This window comes from Corvus cornix, chromosome 7 (genome assembly GCF_000738735.6).
Source record: "Corvus cornix cornix isolate S_Up_H32 chromosome 7, ASM73873v5, whole genome shotgun sequence".
In the NCBI taxonomy this organism is placed as follows: Eukaryota; Metazoa; Chordata; class Aves; order Passeriformes; family Corvidae; genus Corvus; species Corvus cornix.
The window spans coordinates 36,363,561-36,378,580 of record NC_046337.1 but is presented as its reverse complement, the minus strand read 5'-3'; the positions used below and the strand labels follow the sequence as shown (position 1 = coordinate 36,378,580).

The 15,020-nt window shown below is 42.1% G+C and overlaps 1 protein-coding gene across 3 annotated transcripts in view; it reads right to left on the bottom strand.

Moving 5' to 3' along the window:
* The window catches only part of SPAG16 (sperm associated antigen 16), a 359,563-nt gene that overhangs the window by 123,762 nt on the left and 220,781 nt on the right, over positions 1 to 15,020 (bottom strand). The window lies entirely within an intron of this gene.

Genomic DNA, 15,020 nt, shown 5'->3' with positions numbered 1-15,020 from the left:
AATGGGCACGGCCCCAAGGCTGCCAGGGCTCCAGGAGCGTTCGGACAGCGCTCTCAGGAACAGGGTGGGATTGTTGGAGCGTCTGTGCAGGGCCAGGAGCTGGACTGATGATCCCAGTGGGTCCCTTCCAGCTCAGGATATTCTGTGTTTCTGTATTAACTCATTCCAGCAGTCCCCTGCAAGCCCCAGGCTCTGTGTGTCCACCCTCAGGCCAGCCTTGCTTGCAGCCAGGGCTGCTCTCCGTCTGCCCCATCCTGTCCCATCCAGAGGGCTCCACTCCCAGCAGGGCAGAACCACATCCATCTCCCAGTTACACTCGGAGGCTTCACGGGCACGGCAGTGCAGTGTCTGAGCAGTGAGCACTGAGCAAATCTGGAGAACAGTTTTACCATCTGTCAGCACAGGGTTTACTCGAGAAACTCGAGCACAGAACCTTCAGTGCAAAGTTTGCTTCTGTTCTCCTCGCTTGGAATAGACCCTGGGGGGAGGAATCACACAGAGAAGGTTTCTCTATGTTAGACCAGGGGTAAGGCGAGGGCATTACTCAGATGTTTTGTAATCCCTTCTCTGGGGAATAAAATTAACTTGCCACCATTTGTGTGCTCTGTTACATGGGAATTCATAGAGGCAGGTGTGTGCACCAAAACTGAAGTACATCAGCGGATAGGCTCTTTTCTTTAAAAAAAACCACTTTATTCACTACATCCTCCCAAAGAAACAAAAAAGAATTTTGAACCTCTTTAAAATGCATGAACTTCTATAACAACTTTCATACTGTGAAACATTAAAAACTCGAGAAGCAGCATTTTTCTAAATTTGGTAGGTAATAAAAACTAGAAAGAGAGCTCTGCCTGCCAGCTAAGCCCAACACCATGCTTTTCATCACAGACCAGCCTTCCTTTCACTTCACAGTTCGTAACACCTGCTATTAAATATATCAAAAAAACTTAATTCACCTTGTTCTGGAATACCCCTGAATTACCTCATTTGTGTAGGTCTGAACTTTCACCTGAATGTAGTATTAATATACCTTTTGCACTGATGATGCAGGCATATTCATTTGTCTTAACTGGGATATGAAGTATGTTTCTAGGCCAAGACCTTGTGTGCTATATCTGTTCAAAGTGAACCTCTAAGGCTCTCCTAAAAAAATCTAAAAAACAGGAGTTTATAGTAGAAATGCTGACAGATTATATTCTTGCCAGCATAATATAACCTGACTCAAAGATAAATGTTTCATGAATTAAAAAAGTTGAAAAAAGCTCCTCTGTTCAGCTTTGTTCTCGAGATGAAAGTGAATTATCTTTTTGTCTTTTACTGATACTTGGATTTTTGTACTGCAGTCTGCAGAAAACTGTAACCACAGGCAGTATTTAAACAGACATGACCGTGTGGGATTCTCTCCTCACTCAACTCCTGCAAGAGACATCAAACTTCCAGCTGCATAAGGAAGAACAAAGGTCTTATGGGAAGCAGATCCTTTCCTGCTTCTGTGAGAAGAGAGAAATGTCATCTCCAGTTGATGAGATCACACATGAGCACAGTCCCACCTGCACAGCCCCGACAGGCCAGCCAGGGAGGGGAGGGAGAAATGCCTTTGCTGGACCCATCATTCCTCTACAAGAAAATAAACAGTAAAAAGAAATGCCTCTAAGATACGGAAATTCTTTCAGTGAGAGCAGAGCTGTGTATTACTGCCCTGGTTGGTATTAGCAGATGGGTTCATTAGCAGAAGCTGCTGCATCGTCCTAAGGACCCGTAAGGCAGCTGAACAGACATCACCCTGCCAGCACCAGAAAAGCCAAATTCCATAACTGCATTCCTCCTATCCTGCATAGCTCCAGGAGTTTCAATGTTCCAGGGAGGGAACGATCAGCAGTGCATGGGCAGGGATGGCCAAGGAAATCCTGCTGTGAGTAATGTGCTGGAGCTTGTGAGCTGCAGATTAACCCAGGAACTATGCAGCAGTTTCAATTAACTTGGCATTCCATTGCTTTGCAAAACAGAGCAGCAGTTTTCAGGAGAGCAATGGCTGAATGACAGGAACCTGGTAGGGCTGTCTAACATTAAACACCACGAGCTCTATTACTTTAATGTAAAAAAGATCAAAAAGATGAATTATAAATGAGCAGAAGTTTCTGGTGGAATATAACTGGAAAAGTTTTGAGTGTAGTGCAAGCATAGAAAAAATACAAAATCATTTCTGTTGGCTTTGAAAATTAAATTATATGAAGGCAGAATAAAACAATGAATACATAATTTAATTATATATAAGAAAAAGTGAGAGCACTACATGTGGGAAATAATTTCCTCCTTATCTATGAGAATAGAGAGACTGAGAAGTTGCGTATGAGTCTGAAGGGCTTTCATGCTCTAAAAAACTGAAGTTAAATCTTGGCCAAAATGCCAAATTTTTGCCTTCTGTGAATTCCTATCAGAACAATGGAATTTTTTTTCATAGCAGCAGAAAGGAAAAACTAAGTGGCTTTAACTGGAAAAGACAGTATAGAGACAAAAGCAGGTACATACACAACCGTGTTTATCAAGTAAGACAAGCTGGCCCAAACGTTTAAAAAAAAAAAACAAAGGAAAAAGTTAAAGGATTTCTTCCCTTCAAAGAGTCAGCATAAATCAAGAGTAAGCCAGTAAGATCAAAGTTCTTACTTGTCTGACAGCCATTGGGAGAGGGTTTACTTCTATTGGAATAAAAATTTGTAAGCCTGCTGCATTCACAGTGTGAATTTTGTTCTGGCAGTCACAATGGACCAAATGCATCTCAGTCAGATTTCGAATGGCAGAAGCACAGCAAAAAGTACTGAAATAAGAACAACACAAAAGGGCAAACCTAACAGAACATGGCTGCAGTTCTCCACCAACCAACACTGCTGAACAGCTCTGCAAATGCAGGCTCTTCTTTGATCTCTGTTTCTCCATTAACCAACAGCAAGGGAATGACTTCCCCAACAACGGGGCTTGGCAAAGAAACCAGGATCTAAATGGAAGTGGAAAGCACACCACTTGCTCACCATGATCTGCTTTTCCCAACTAATGCTGCTTTGGGAATAACAGGACTGTTGACCTGAATAACCAGTATCTGAGAAGAGAATCCAGACTATTTGGCTAGAAACACTCAAAAAGTTATTCATTGGAAAAAGAAGTCACTGCAAGAAAAAATAAAAATAAGAAAAAAGTGACTGTGTAATTTTTAAAAAGTCTTTAGATATCAAAATTAAAATGAAAGAATCACCTGTGGAAGAGGAGAAAACATTGCAATCAGCTCTTACGAATACACTGTCCACATATCCTCTGCACCAGATCCTGCTTACACCATCTACAGATTCTGAGTGAAAGGAGGAAAAGGACTGTAAAAGCCCATCAAAAATATTCCTAACCTTCTGCAATTTCAAATTCAGAATTTTGTAAGTATTTGAAGCCAAATTCATGCCAACATTTTCAACAGTAGGATTTCCCAGAGAAAAAAGAAAGTATTGCTGGAAGGTCTGGGTAGTGAGGGGAGTAGTTCTGTTTTTTAGTTAGTCTGATGGACATCTAAGCTTTATTTTTCATCATAGTGCTGCTCCCCAGTAAAAACCTGTATTCAGTCCTGAAACAAATGGAATTAGGCAAAACACCAATTTTGAAAATCCTACCTGCTTTAAAGAGTTTATTGGTCACTCCACAGCATAATTATTTTAATCATTAAAAATATACTCTAGTGGTTTAGCTTTGTTGAGTGTATTAATGTTTCCCAATAAACTTTATGACTGAAAAGACATAGGAATAAATATAGTTTTTAATCCATCAATACTGGCACCGGAACTGGTGACTGGACTTTTTGGACCAGAGCATGCAACTATTTATGTCACCTTCAAAGAAGCAGGAGTAGAGAATTGAAACCTGAAAATCTTTACTGGGAATACCCCACAACAAAACAGGTGTCATTAAAAAGTTATACATATGTACATAAATACATACTCCTTCATGTGCAGGAAGTTGTCAAAAAATAAAAAAACCTGAAAAAATCATTCCAATGTGAAATTTTCCCAGAATGCTTTTATCAGGGATGGTAACAACATTTAGCAACTGAGAAGCAAGAGCTCTTCACCTGTTTCAGCACCTTTTTCCCAAGACATTCACATCCTAGCAAAAGATTGCAGTGACATTGAAGAGAAGCAAAACTCCTGGAAGCCTTTTCAGAGGCCTCTTGTAAAATTACACCATGATTACATTACCTCTTAAATTAAAAAAAGTTTCTCACAAAGTTCAGCCTGTCAGAGTTGCCAGGATTAGATCTGGGACCAAATGTATTATGACTGAGCTCAACGCTGTATAAATATTAGATCCATTATTCAAACAGCTCACAGGACACTGCCAGCTTGATTTTACAGTCACAAAATCTCCCCATGAAATCTCTGCCCTGGGATTTTTCCCCAGGAAAGGAAGGGCTGTGGCATGGGCCCTTGTCTGAGCAGCAAGGAAATGTAAACAGCAGGGTCCCACTAAAGGAGCCTCAGACAAAAGAATTCCAGCCTTGGGGTTGGTGAGTTATTAACAGCAGCTGGCTCTGTAATTGTCGGTGAAATAATCTCATTGACACATACAAGTTAGGAAATAGAGGGCTCATTAACAAAGCCTCCAGCCTTTATTAGATCATATAAATAACCAAGAGTGCCTGCAAAAGATCGATTACAACCTTTAAACGTTTACTGAATCAGTGTTTAATTAAGACAATTTTAATATGCAAATCAAGCCTAATTATCATCATTTGTTAATGTTAGTCTGCCTGAGCTCTAAACAACTACAGCTGCAAATATGGTAACACCATCATATTTCTCCTGCTTTTTTTCCCCTACGAAGAACTGCAGAGGAAACGATCGAGTTGCACTCCCGGTGTGTATGAATGCTTTCAACACCACATTTCCATCTACTGTTTGAAGGTCAAAAAAGTGCTCGGCATAGCATAAAATGGAGTGGAAATGTTATGCATTTCTTCACCCACTATTTTGCAGAGAGCTTTAATTAATGTATTTCCTACCTCCTCTGGGAGCTTCTTTTCCTGAAAATCTGCCCTTGTTCTATGCAGCAATTGAATGGGTGGGTTTCTAACACAGACCTTTGTCACTCAGAAGCTGACATTGGGACTTTTTTCCCTTCCTGTTTCCTCTGCCCTGGGAATGATAACTTTCCTGTGCCAAGAAGCTACAGCATCACGGCAAAGCCCCTGGAAAATAAAGCATGAAGCAACCAAGAGAACAGCACAGCCCTCAGCATTGTCATGGCAGGAGCAGCCAGGGAGAATAACAAATGTCTGTGTTCTGATTCTCGAAGAAGTAAAATTAAAGCCTCAAAATCCCCAGGAATTTGTTTTGGGAAAGCGGGTGGGGCAGCTGCAATACAATCCTGGTAGAAATCATTCCCTTTTCCTGGCACTGCTGCTCTCCTGATGCCACAATGAGCTGTACAGATTAAAATGAAGGAAGGGAACCACTCCCTGCTGGGCACTATTGATTTGTTGTTGAATGCTTACACTGGCAGCGGGGGAAATATGAAACATTCCTGTTTGCAACATTTCACAATATAGAAAGTCACTTCTTTGTTTTCCTTTGCCATTATGTTTTCTCTCCTCACATTCCTGCCACTTTGGAGCCTGTAGCTGCCAAGCCCTTAGCTGGTTGAGGGCAAAAGGAAAGCTTTCTACTCTTACTTTCTGTAATATATTCGGTATTTCTAAGGAAAAGAAGTCCTCACGGAAGGGAAAAAAGGACATGCAGTTACAAAAGGCCATGAGTCTTTCAAGACAGAATGAATAAAAATGTAATAATCAGAGGAGAAATGAAATACAAGAGACAACTTGAAAAGCCCCCAGTTCAAACGGGAGCAGAGTGGCTTTCACCAGCATCTGGACTGACTGGTGGATGAAAGGGCTCCATACAGGAACCACATTTGGGTACATCTGGGTAGAGACCTGTCAGGCAGTCACCTCCCAGCTCCTTTTTGAAAGGTCTTCTCTGCAGGCAGCCTTGGAGAACAGGGCATGTCCAATAAAATCTGGGCATGTTATTGCCCACACAGCAAGTCCGCACAGAAGCTGGATCAGGCTAGGACACAAATTTGGGCTGGGGAACAAATCCTCAAGCAGGAGGAGCCCCTGGCCTGTGTGAACTGCAGGCAATGAAGAGCCAAGGCTTGAGAAGTGGCTCCAAAGACACAAGCAGGTGCCAATTCCCTGCATTCCCTATGTGTAGCCATGGGGAACTGTGCAGGGGCACGGGGCTCCCACACGGACTAACAACAGTGGTGGGAGCTGTGGGTGCTTCTGGTGAATACCTGAACCTGAGGAAACCACAGGAATTTGAAGTGAATCATGTGAGGAAGAGCCTGCAAAGTTTAGTCTTCTAAGGTGCTCCAGCAGCTGTTATGAAAGATGTTGACACTTTCCTATCCTTCATTAGGGAAAATGGCCAGCATTTTTAGAGCTGGAATCCCAGTGGAACTGTGTGTAATGAGTGAAACAAGTACACTTTCAGGAAATACCTGCAAATCCAAGAGCAGGGAAGAAAGACTGGAAATCAAGTGCAAGCTCAGGCACATGTAATAGGCTTAGTGGAGAAGTTCCATGCTAAGACACAGAAGACATACACTTGCACCGTGGAGCTATTCCACCAGGACTAGGGCAGGGAAGGGAAAACCAGAGGAGCACTTCACAAGTTCAGTTCATTCAGACATTCACTCAGCACTGCAATGCTGCCTTGGCTGGTTTTGCCCAGGGGATGTTTCCCTAAGAGTCACCAGCCCTGATGTGCTTCAAACACACAAGAACTGACAGGATTCATGGCAAAGAGTTCTCATCTTCCTGGTCACCTTCAGGCTACTCAGCAACACTGGACAAGAGACTGTCCTTTCTGTCCCAGTTGCAACTTCCCAGACCATGAAATGCTGTGCCCTGGTACACCTGCTCCAGTTTTCCCATCCAGTTACATACAAAACCAGCTACAAGTGAGGAAAGTTCTCTTACAGAACAACAGTTACTCTGCTGTGCCCACTACTATTTCATGTTCTCCAGTCTAAACTTGCTATTCATATCAAAAATACATGGAATGCATTTTGACATCATGTATGGTCCCATTATAAGCAGTCAGATGTCCATCCACTTTGCAGCCTGTTAAAGGTGATGGAAAGTTAACAACATTCCCAAACCCCCTCCTCTCTCAGCAAGATGAAACAGTTCCTGAGTCAGACATGGATCTGACAAGTTCCTAAGATACACAGACATATCTCAAAGTAGATATTACGGTCAAAACCCAAAGAGTTTTAAAAATTAATTCAGAAGAGAAATGATCTGCATTAGACATGCACATCAGTAACTCTGCTCCATAGCAATGGTCAGGCATCTTCCAAATTAGATGGTACTTCTTATGCAGAGATCTTCTCTGGGTTCAGTCATTTGAGAGTCATTCAAGAACACTGTTACAAGAATTGTCATAAATAAAAAGCACTACTTCAACAGCATTTACAGCCTGAGCAGGTTAAGCCTCTCTTGAAGTCTGACTCTCCAATGACAATGGAATCGGTGCCCATTTTGCAATGTGGAGCAAAGGAAATCCACTGGCATATGTGGCTGAAAGCTGTGGGAGGAACCCTGACACTGCATTCAAGCAGGGCAGGGCAACCCCAGGTTTCATTCCATCCCTCACACAGTGAGCACTCAGCTCCATTCTTGGACTATTTACATGTGCTTTGCAGGTGAACATTTTCAACACAGGATTTTGATTAGCAAAGAATGAAGTACAACCTAAACTTTGTCTTTTCAGAAAGCAAAGGCAAAACATTATTTATCTTTTTTAAATGACAAGTGCCTTCTTTGATAAAATGTTTTCATTTGGGTTTGATTACAAACCCCAAACATACTATTTTCATTTTTGCTCATTCTCCTTTCCTGTCTCCCTCATCACTAGGGTCAGCACACACAGTTATCTCCTGATCTGAGAAGTAAAGCTCTTTCATTAATTTTATTGGTTTTATAATTATTCAATTTAAGCCAGAGCTTTCCTGATTACTGAAAGACAGACAAGTCTTTTCTCTTAAATTAGAAAAAATTTAACATAACAAAAATATTTAACAGAAAGAAGCTCAAAAGGAAAGCACATAAAGCCCTTTAAAAATGCACACGACCTGTAACTTGCATTCCAGTTCTGCAAATTTTCATATAAAATTCTAAAATCTCATGGTGTTGCATGGTACAAGACAAGATGGCACAAGAAGCTCTGTGCTACAAGACACCATATTCTGTTCATTTTCTCTTCAGTGAACTGAACTGCAGATAAATGACCCAGAAACCAGCAGGAAATGAGGACATATCACCAATATGAATATTATTTGTTAGAAGACGTAACTCTCTTAACAATACCCGACCCGTGACTAATTTCAGGGGGTCAAGATGATCTTTGCCCTCCACTGTGTAGGGTATTATTCTTCTCCAGAGAAGTTCAGAGGTTAATGAATAAAGTGCCAGCAAAGAAGAAATGAAACTAAGCAAGAAAATGCTTGTTCTTGGTCTCTGCTATAAATAATGCTCTCATTAAAATTCTGCCTTGGAAGAAAGGCAAGTCCATTAGTCTAGAAGCTAATTTTTACTGGCTCCTTAGATGTATGCATATTAAAAATTCAGCGTTTATAATTGCCAGCCATCAACCACCTAGTCAGTGCTGTTCTTGGAGTTTTTAATTATTTACTTCATTTGCATAGACACTCCAATTTATGATCAACCATTTGGTTATCAAGGGACAGTTTTAGTAATTCCTTTTTTGCATTTTTATTTATTCCTTCTGTATCCCCAGCTGAGAGAACCTTTGCCAAGGTAGGTGGCAGTGGGATGGGCTCATCCCCAGCCTCCCAACCTACCGCATGGCCAGGTTCCACGGACACCTGCTGAACACCTGTATCCCACCTTGGAGCATCACAGCAGGGTAAAAGGACAGCCCTCCTACCCAATGCCTTCACCTCCTCTTCCTCACTCCGCTCTTGCTGAAGGCCCTCTCCTGGTTCCTTGGCCCCAGAAGAGGAGGGAGGAGCTCACCCCCGGGAATGCGCTCCCTCTTTGCTGCAGGTGCTCTGGCATGTTGTCCTAAAGCTGTTCTCCTTTGGGATTTCAGTCTGGGGCTCTGTTCTCTTCCTCCCACAGCCTCGCTCTGCTCCCTGAGGATACCCAGTCCTGCCCTCCCTCGGGACCAGCAGCCTCTGCTGTTCCTGCTCCTAAGCAGACGCTCCATGTTTCTCCTCAAAATGCTGCCCGCCCAGTGCCTTGGGCACACAAAAAGGAGAGAAACCCTCGGGAGTTCTCCAGTGGCACAGGAGCTCGCCCCAAGCATGTGCCCTGGGCAGTCCAGCTGCAACTCCTGCTGCCAACACACTCTCCAGCTGGATATTGTCCCCTCAGGGACCACCAGTCCAGGGGCAGCACTGAGTCCTGAAAAGCCACCCAACTTTTGGTTAATCCTGAAAAACAACTGAGTTACTGAACTCAAGACATGCTGTCTGTCCTCAGCGTTCCCTGGTGGATTCCAGCAGCAATGGGAATGATTGATCTGCCATCCTGGTATCCCTGTGTCCTCCCTGGGCACCATGGCTGGCGGCTTTTTGCAGACAGGATACCACGCAGCAAATGTGACGGGGGGGAGCAGCCCTGCCTGGCAGGAAGGGAATTGATTACCAATCCCTCTTTTTGCCAGGAACCATTTCTTTGCTGCAATTCATACTTTTCAACAGCCAGCCTCCAGAAGGCTTTGGGGGAAGCGAGGGCAATGACACCAGAGATTACAAATCAATCACTATTATACAGCCTTTTATTTGGTAGAAGCTTCTGAGCAGAAAAGAGATACCAAAAATATATAATATATCCCAATTTTCTGCTAGCTGTTTCCTTTCCTTAAGCTCTTTTATGCCCTGTTTTTCTCTTGACACCACTGCTTACTTTGCTTTCACATCCATCTTTACTACTTATTTTTCATTTATCCTTCATTTTATCTTTCTATCATCTTTCTCCCTCTTAACCTACACCATCCATAGTTATCTGGGAGGGAAGTATAACATGATCTATCTACACTGTCATCTTCCCTCTTGTTCCATCCCAGATCCCTCTCAAAAGATTTGGCACAGTAGGATCCATGCAATAAGGAGAAATTTTGGGCATGAAATGGGACACCCCTCACTTGTGGGACACTTCTCATCAGGGCAGGAATTTTATGAGGGCCACTATGGGTGCAGCCAGAAGGAATCAGAACACATGGTTACTCCAGAGCTGGGAACAGTCCTGAGCACCCAGCACCCAGCTCTGATTTTACTCACATTTCAGCTTTCTCTCATGATTTAATTTGTGCCCTGTTATTAACAGAAGTGTTGTCAACAAGTATTGACAGTGTGGGAAACAGACCTCTGCTAACAATAAACCTGGTCAAGGAACAGGTCAGTTTAAATAAATCAGTTGACACAAATCTGGTAAATAATACCAGCAGTGCTGAAAAACACCTTTTGGAAAGTTTAGGCTTACTGAATCAAAGCAACTTTCTGTTCTAAAATATTAGTAAGCTAAGACTTACATATATTGTTAGAAACTGAAAAACAGATCAAAATTGTCAAAGGGGAATATCCAAAATTCTGTAGATACTACAGCCTGGTTTTGCAGAACACAGGTTTCCTCCAAGAATTGATACACAGGAAGTTTTAAACCTATTGACTTTTCTTGCTAATCCAATCATCCCAATCTTGCAGATGGCAGGACACAGCTCATGGGGGGTTGCAAGTGCCCGGGTGACCCATTTCATACATCTAATACAAGATATGGGATCCAAGCTCTATTTCTACAGCTATTCTAGGATAAAATTGTTGACAGAACCAGTCAGCCATCACTGGGCTGCCCAGGCCCTTGGCAGCAGAGCAGCTGCTTTGCCAGGCACTGCACACTCTGAGCTCTGAGCTCTGCCCACCCCAGAAATCCTTCCTGGGCACCTGCACTGAACCCTCCCTGCTCCCCCCAGGGCATGGAGAAAATTTCCACTGGGATGCTACCCTGAATGTGAGAGAAGCTTGCAAAATAAAGATGTTTCCACAGAAATAATTGGGTCAATCAGGTTTTTATGATTAAATTCTCTTCCATCAGATAATTTTCAAACAATGTGAAGAGCGATTTTGTGTTTAGGTCTGTAACATATCCTTAGCCTCTATAATTATTTGGAAAACTATACTGTGTTTACTGTATTGATTCAACTATTGGAAATCTTGAGATTGCCACTAAATATTTCTTTTTATTAGGCCATTTCTGAAGTTGAATATTGCTGAAAATAAATAGCAGGCAATTATTTTAATACCTCCTTACTGCACATTACTTATGAAGATTGTTCTAAATTGCTAAAGACAGAACCAATTTATCTAAATAGAGTTATTTAACACCAGTATGGATTAACTTTATATAGTCAGGTAGGCAGGAACCATGGAACTCTTTCCTTTCCTGGTCTTAAATTAAGGAAAAGAGGGCTGCTCCAGAACAAGTCAAAACATCGACTTTTATACCAGAAAGATGTCCTCCATCAAAATCTCTGCAACTTTGGTGATGCTCATAGAGCAGTTTGGTACTATTCAGAAAGTTTATATTTTATATATATATATAATATAAGCACCATTGCAATCCATGTTACCTGCACCTAAAGAATTGATCATTTCCTCTAAGCTCATATATACAAGGGAAGAAGATTTACAGAAATGGAAAACAATTTTTTTGGGTGGTTTTCTTTTTGTCTGTGGATGCTGGCAGAAAGCCACTGTTTTTCTGAATGTTTTTTATGCCCCTGTGTTCAGCAGATGTTTATCTAAATAATTTAAATCTGTCTTTTCTGTTTCAGACACATTTAGTATTAAGGAATGATCCCTTAGTAACAGCATACATTAGAAGTTAATTAAGAGGACGTTAAAGAAGAAAGAATTATTTTTTTCATACCCTCAGTAGACATTTATTTCATTTTGGCAGGTTAAAAAATGAGAAAATTTGGAATAAGGTGTGAAAACTGGCAATGCATATTTTTTGGGGAAAGCCTTATTATCCATTTCCTTGCATGCTAATTAGGGAATGCAATCCACTTGCTAATGTTGAGTGAGTAAGAAATGTAAATTGCTCCATTAATTTGTTTAATAACCAAACTCTCAAAAGTGGTAAGTCAGACAGCAGATGGGGGCTGTCCCCACAAACCCAGCCCATTTCTGAACATTACACCAGTACACACAATTTACTGCCTTCTTACTTATCATCAGTGCCAAGTAATGTCTTTATTGTTTTAGATTTAATACACATATTTACTCTTGACTACTTGTAAGTGTTCCTGGGGAGCAAAATGTATCTAGAAAAGGTGTGCAGCACCATACTTGTAGACACAAACTTTTGCAGGTGTGTGTTCAGTAGTTATTTAAGTCTACAGCAAGTCACACTCCCCTGGAAACACCAGGATCTGAATTAAAAGCATTATGTGCATTTTCCTCCAGAAAAAGAGTACTTCTCAGATTAAAAAAAAAAAGAAAATGAATACTCTGTAAATTCATAGCAGCTCTTGCAAACTCCATTTTCTAGATTAGAGAAAGACAGGTTTTAGACGGACCCAATTTCACCAAAAAATCTGCCCCTAAACCAAAATTATTCAAATATGTTACACATTTTTTCCCAGAAATAAGGGAAATATTATATTATTTATAATATAAATAAAGCTGCTTAACATTTTTCCCTCACAGTATCTTGCATTGTCTATCCCATTTTCTATGAACCTGACTTTTTATAAACTCCAATTACTCTCATAGAAATAAAACTGACACTTATTTGTACTTTTACTGGGTCAAATAAATTCTATCTGCATTTCCAAATGCAGTGAGTTTCAAGCTCAACTTTCCATCTGAACCAGTAAAACCAGTTGCATGGCACTCCTGGATGGAGCTGGGAAGTGGGACAGCTTTGGCACAGGTCCTGACCACTCCTGCACTTCCGTAACTTTTTCCTCAAGCAACTCTTTGTTGCTTTTGCACAAATCTCATATAAACCAGGAGAGATTTAAACCAGAAGTAGGCCTTGGCACAGCTGTATCAACATCCACCACTGAGTAGCCTCCTTTCCTGTGGTTTGCTCTCAGTGCAGAATTGGGCCATTGATGCTGGACCATTGTCACCAGCAGGGGCAGATCATACACACAGGCTTTGTCACGTTGCTGAATTCTGCTTCTTTCCTACCAGCTTTGTCCCAGTGCTTCCAATCTGAGTGAGATGTCTTATTTCTGCAAGATTATTGCTTCTCAATAAAACGTTTTCTGAGGGGAAAGAAACAATCAGCTGAGTAAGGGACTGGCATGTAAAATACTATCATTTGCAAAACACTGGCCTGAAACCCACTTGGAGGCAGAGAAGCTGGGCTTGAGCCACAGAAAAGGGAAAACAGAAATGCAATAATCACATATTTATTTTTAGAGAAAATGAGAAGCTAAATAAACTGTAAAACCAGTCTTTACCGGTAAATCCTTTCTGTCCTGAAAACCCTGCTGAGCAGAGCAGGAACAGCCAGTTCCCAGGGGATCAACTGGTGGTACCTTTTTGGCAGCTCCTCATTCTGCCTGTGTTGGTGCCAGGACACTTTGAGTCCTGAAACAATTCATTTCAGTAGTGCCACAGTGAACCACTGCCAGGAATCTGAACTTGAGAGACCATGACGCTGCTGCTGAAGATGATTTTTCTACTCTAGGTCTGAAATCACCCTGCAATCAAGAGGGGCTCTGGGACTGCTCTCCTGAAAAGAAGCTCACAGACCTCAGCCTGCCAGGAAAGCAGGACACAAACCATCCAAACATAACATTTGTGAGGGGATTAGTGCACTCACAGTTGGATTTGTCATGGGATGGTGTGGGACACCGGAATTTACGGCAGGGATGAGCAATTGCATGCTGACTGCCTTGATAAATGTGTGTCTTTGAGGTATGTCTAATTGTTCCAAGAAAATAAAGGAGATGCCAGTACACACAGGAGGAGAAAACACGCAGAAGAAATTCTGTGAGCAATCCCAGGGTACTCAGAGGAGAAGCCTGTCCTCAGCTGAAGAGCCTGGCAAATGTCACCGTGCAAGAAAACCTGGCTGTCAACTGCAATGACACAGCAAGTCACACCTCTGACTGGAACACTGTCTCCTTGATGGGAAATTCCAGATGGGCCCAGTGATGGAGACAGATGTCTTTCCTTTGCCTCACATAAATTTCAGCATCCAATTAGCAGTGGATTCTTTGCTGCTGAGGGAGGCACACTCGGGGCTCTCAGGATACCAGAAGGGACAGCTCTCCAGAGTCACTTCCAGCTCTGACAACCTCGCAATTCCAATGCCATGACATCACCTCATCTGCAAGGCAGCAAACCCACATGTGCTCCCATTTCTAGGGGCGATATGAAATCGTGTCAGGATTGTCTCCTGCAACACTTTTAAATACAACTGTATGACACAAATGCTCCTCGTTGGGTCTCCTCTCCTGCAGCCCATGCCAATGTCTCCCAATCCACATTGATACTGTTCAGTACCTGAAGCTCCTTCTCAGGACATCTGTCATATTCTTCATCCCACCTCCACCATTTTAGCAACCAGGTCTGTCTCTCATTTGCATCAAATTAATCCTTTCTACAGAACAACCCAAAAAACCATGAGTGGAGAAAAGATTCCAGAAAGAGAGAACTGAATGTGCTGCATTTTAGTGTATCAGTTGAAACATCTTGATGATCCTTGGAGGTCCCTTCCAACTCAGCATATTCCATGATCTTCAGTTTGTTAGTACAGCACACCAATAAGGCAGGACTCTCCCCTTTTAATGTGCTTTTCTCATGCCCAACACTGCAGTCCAAGGGTGACAGGAGAGATGGAAGAGAGGTGAACTGATATGGTGAAGTGCTATGCCTTCCACTCATGCAAATCCCTGGGGCTGTGAGGAAGACACAAACCACCTCCCAGATTTCCTATC